The 4,998-nt window shown below is 37.8% G+C and overlaps 1 non-coding gene across 1 annotated transcript; it reads left to right on the forward strand.

The window, feature by feature from the left end:
* The first annotated feature begins 1,901 nt into the window (after positions 1 to 1,901).
* LOC127077801 (small nucleolar RNA R71) lies at positions 1,902 to 2,008 on the forward strand. Its single transcript, XR_007787573.1, has one exon. It is a non-coding gene; the product is annotated as a small nucleolar RNA R71 (small nucleolar RNA).
* The last annotated feature ends 2,990 nt before the right edge of the window (positions 2,009 to 4,998 follow it).

Below are 4,998 nucleotides of genomic sequence, written 5' to 3' on the forward strand. Positions count from 1 at the left end.
CTGTTTCGAGTCTTCCTAGGTCTGCATTAACTATCACTGGTCGTTCAAGTTCTAAGTCTAGGAATTCATATCTCAGATTTTTGGGAAGTGTTTTCGGGTCTAGGGTTGGTTTGTTAAGACACTGCGTAGGGTCCGGTGTTATTGCCAAACATTGGTTGAGTTTGTCTTCTACAGGACAGTCGGATGATTTGTCTTCTCCTAACTCTGTTTCTTTTATGCATTCATCGATGATATCCATGAAGTAACATGTATCTTCTATTGCAGGTGCTTTCAAAAATTGGGAAAGAATGAACTCAATTTTCTCTTCTCCTACTTCGAAGGTGAGTCGTCCTCGTTTTACGTCTATGATTGCACCGGCAGTTGCTAAAAATGGTCTTCCCAGTATAATGGGTGTAACTTCATCTTCTCTAATATCCATAATTATAAAATCAGTTGGAATGTAGAATTGACCTATGCGTACGGGAACGTTTTCAAGAATTCCTACAGGATATTTGACAGAACGATCTGCTAGTTGCACAGACATTTTAGTTGGGCTTAATTCTCCCATTTCAAGTCTCTTGCATATGGATAAAGGCATAACACTAATTCCGACTCCTAAATCGCATAAGGCTTTGTCGATGACAAATTTTCCTATATGACAGGGTATAGAGAAACTACCCGGATCTTTGAGTTTAGGAGGCATGTTCTGGATTATAGCGCTACATTCGGCAGGGAGTGTAACGGTTTCGCTATCTTCAAGTTTCCTTTTATTAGAAAGAATTTCTTTTAAGAACTTGGCGTATGAGGGCATTTGCGTAATAGCTTCTGTAAACGGAATTGTGACGTTTAATTGTTTCAGGAGGTCAACAAATTTTTTAAATTGTCCCGCATCTTTGGTTTTAATAAGCCTTTGAGGGTAAGGGATAGGTGGTTTATAAGGTGGTGGAGGTACATAAGGTTCCTTCTTTTCTACGGTTTCCTTATTACTCTCTGCCTTTTCCTTAGGTTCACTTTCCTCAGTTGACTTTTGAGAGTTTTGGTTTTCCATCCTTGGATCAGACGGTCCTTCCACTTCCGTTCCACTTCTTAATATGATTGCATGAGCGTGGCTTCTCGGGTTAGGTTGGGGCTGTCCAGGAAATGTACCAGTTGGGGCAGCAGTAGGAGCTTGTTGTTGAGCTACTTGTGATATTTGTGTTTCCAGCATTTTGTTATGGGTAGCCAGGGCATCTACTTTACTTGCTAGTTGTTTAATTTGTTCACCAGTGTGTACATTCTGGTTTAAGAAATCTTTATTGGTTTGTTGTTGGGAAGCTATAAAGTTTTCCATCATGATTTCCAAGTTGGATTTCCTAGGGGCGTTATTGTTGTGTGTAGATGGGTTCGGTTTCTGATATCCCGGAGGTATAGCTGGGGCTTGATTTGGAGACTGTCCAGGTGCGTACAAAGCATTATTACTCTTATATGAAAAGTTTGGATGGTTCTTCCAATTTGAGTTATAGGTATTCGAGTAGGGGCTTCCTTGAGCATAGTTCACTTGTTCTGCTTGGATTCCTGTTAAGAGTTGACAATCTGTACGAGTGTGACCTTGGATTCCACAGACTTCGCAATTCTGAGTTATAGCAACCACGGCGGTTGGAGGTGATACATTTAAACTTTCAATTTTCTGGACCAGAGCATCCACGTTTGCATTAACATGATCAAGGTTACTTATCTCGTACATACCGGTTTTTGTTTGAGGTTTTTCCACCATTGTTCGTTCGGTTCCCCACTGGTAGTGGTTTTGGGCCATGCTCTCGATAAGCTGGTAAGCATCAGCATAAGGTTTGTTCATTAGTGCACCACCTGCAGCGGCGTCTATTGTTAACCTTGTGTTGTACAAGAGACCATTATAGAATGTGTGAATTACTAACCAGTCTTCTAAACCATGGTGTGGGCAAAGTCTCATCATGTCTTTGTATCTTTCCCATGCTTCGAAAAGAGACTCGTTATCTTTCTGTTTAAATCCATTTATCTGGGCTCTTAACATAGCTGTTTTGCTTGGCGGAAAATATCGGGCAAGAAAAACTTTCTTCAACTCGTTCCATGTGGTGACAGAGTTGGAAGGGAGAGATTGAAGCCATCTTCTAGCGCTATCTCTTAATGAGAAAGGAAAAAGACGAAGTCGAATTGCCTCTGAAGTGATACCATTAGCTTTAACAGTATCAGCGTATTGGACAAATACGGATAAATGAAGGTTTGGATCCTCGGTAGGATTTCCAGAGAATTGGTTCTGTTGTACTGCCTGCAACAACGAAGGTTTAAGTTCGAAGTTGTTTGCTTCGATTGCGGGCGGAGCAATACTTGAATGCGGCTCATCTTGTGATGGAGCGGCGTAATCTCTAAGAGCACGAGTTGGTTCTGCCATCTCGGGTATCGAAGGAAAAATGTTTTTGAAATTAGGAAGTTCTACAGGAGGAGATTGTTTGCAGCACGATATTCCCGAATTCGTCGTAAGACTCGGAGATATAGTTCGATATCGTTGATTCGTAAGTAGAACGGTTCGCCTTGTGAGCGAGTATGTGGCATACAAATCGACGATAGAAAGAAAAGAAAAAAAGAGAAACCTTAGTCTCTACAGCGTAATGGAAGAGTTACGATATCGACTAAATAAAAGTCCCCGGCAACGGCGCCAAAAACTTGATCGCTCGACTTTATGAGTCGAATTTGGGGTACAAACTGCAAGTGCACAGTTCTATCGCGTAGTTTTAAAAGATATCGACCCTACAGGGACTTATGAATCGATATACCGTTATCTAAGGTTACTTCGTAAAGCTAAGGCGGATGATACTTTGATTGTTCGGGGGAAAAGTTAAAACTAAAATAAGATCTAGATTAAATATTAATAAAGCGGATATCGGTATGCAGTTCGTCGTAATTAAGGAATCAATTCTTTGTCGGTCCCTTGGTTTTAAAACAAATCTTTTCAGTTGACTTTATTGATTAAAAGTTTTATCTCAAACTCTCGCTCTGTTGAATAAACCATGATTTTATGTTAACGTAGGTATCACTTATAATTAAGTCAAAAAACCATTTTTTGAAAGCAATAAAGTCCGTAGAAACTCTTTTTAAGAAAACACTAACCGTTTAAACACCCTTATCTCAAACTCTCGCTCTGTTGATTTAGGTTATATAATTAAATTCGAATGCTTAACTCTCGTCCTCACATTCAATCTTTAAAAATACTTTTTGGAAAAGATTAGAATTTAATTAACTCTAAAAATTGCTCTCGCCCTGATCTAGAATTAATGTCCAATTTACACTGTCCAGTTAAAACCTCAAACTCTCGCTCTATTGATTTTAACTTCTTTATATCTTTTACTTTCGTACAAAAACCTTGTTATTAAACCTGTAAATTGAGACCGTAAAAAGAGTGATTTTTATTTTAAACTTAATTAAACCGACTTAGTTTTTGATTCCTTATTCCGCTTACTTTACATACCGATATCTAAGCGAATTAGCCAGACATGCTAAACAAACTTAAATAACTATCATGCATAAACAGACTCATCTCAAGCAAATAATATAAATAAATAATAAAACAAAGCATTAAACAATAATTAAAGAACCTGAATAATTTAAACAGTAGTCTTGAACACTCCACCACAAGCCGGTAGGATTTGTTCTTGAATTCTTCAATTAACCAACAAATTAAAACGAAGGAATAAAAAAACTAGATTCTAACGTAAGGTTAGATCCGGTGAAAAGGTACACAATAGTTTCCGGTGTATAAACTATTATGTGAAAAACTAATTAAGTACTAGAGAAGAAAATAGAATTGCCAAAAGAAAATAATAAAAGTTGCAAAAGTAGTATGTAAAAGGTATGCCTAAGCTGCTGAGAAAAAGAAAATTGGAAACTGCCGAAATCTAGAAAAAAGCGTCCACTCTGCAGGTTTTGAAAGTAGCTATTTATATTGGTGCCTTCCGTAACGGTTTTCAAAACGTCTTCCGTAAATATAGCCATTACTTTGAAAAAGAGTCAAGCGTGCAGATAGGTTCAACGCGTTCCTGGTGCCAAAAATGTAGGAATGGTGTGACGTTCGTCACACCATGTGTGACGTTCGTTACAGGAGTGTGCAAGGCGTGACGCTCGTCACAGGCACAACGCCTGTGTCTTCTTTGGGCTGGGCTTGACTTTTGCTATTTGTTTCTTTTCATTCCTTTTTGCACCTCCTTTTCTTCCTTTTTTACTTTTGCTTCAAATAGATCACCTGAGACAAATAGAAAGGAAATACCGCGTAATATCTAATAAAATGAAGTAAATTGAAATAAATAATAATATAATTTAATTGAATTAAGTCCTAAAATATGATATAATTTCACGTTATCAGTATTCGTTACCATTAGAGATATTGACTAAATATAAGGTAAACCATACAAGTCGAGTCGTCATCGCACTTCTATTTATCCAAAGGAATGGTTAGAAAGCGAACAAAAACCTAAAAGTTTTATTGAATCAAAAACTAGTAAAAATGTCAGAGATCTGGGTAAGGGGGTTGGTTATGCAATGGGAAGGTTTTAAGCACCCAAAACATCCTAGGTACTCCTAGGGAGCCCTTTTCCCATTTGTTGTAAGGTTGGTATTTTGTGAAAATTTATTTGTGCAAACATGATTGAAGAGATGAGAAGAGAATATATAAGTTTATTTACATTTTGTGTTTGGATGGATAAACCCATTGCCTACGTACCATCTTAAGAAAGGTTAGGATCAAAACCTCGTAGTTCGGGGTAAAAATCTCAAAAATGAGTTGGTGAATTGATTGGTCCAAAAGCCTTAAGGTCTTTTGTTATCCAAGGGAGAAAACTCAACCTAAAACCACAAATCCACCATGTGAGGATAGCTTCAACATGCTAGTGAGGGGTTAACCCTATAATAAGCATGGAAGACTCATTGTCCACCACTAAGGATATAGGTGAGTATTATATCTACCTCAAGGATAACTCAAACCTAATAGCTAAAGGTTATGAAAAAAAGTTT

Source organism: Lathyrus oleraceus, chromosome 4 (assembly GCF_024323335.1).
Source record: "Lathyrus oleraceus cultivar Zhongwan6 chromosome 4, CAAS_Psat_ZW6_1.0, whole genome shotgun sequence".
Taxonomy (NCBI): domain Eukaryota; kingdom Viridiplantae; phylum Streptophyta; class Magnoliopsida; order Fabales; family Fabaceae; genus Lathyrus; species Lathyrus oleraceus.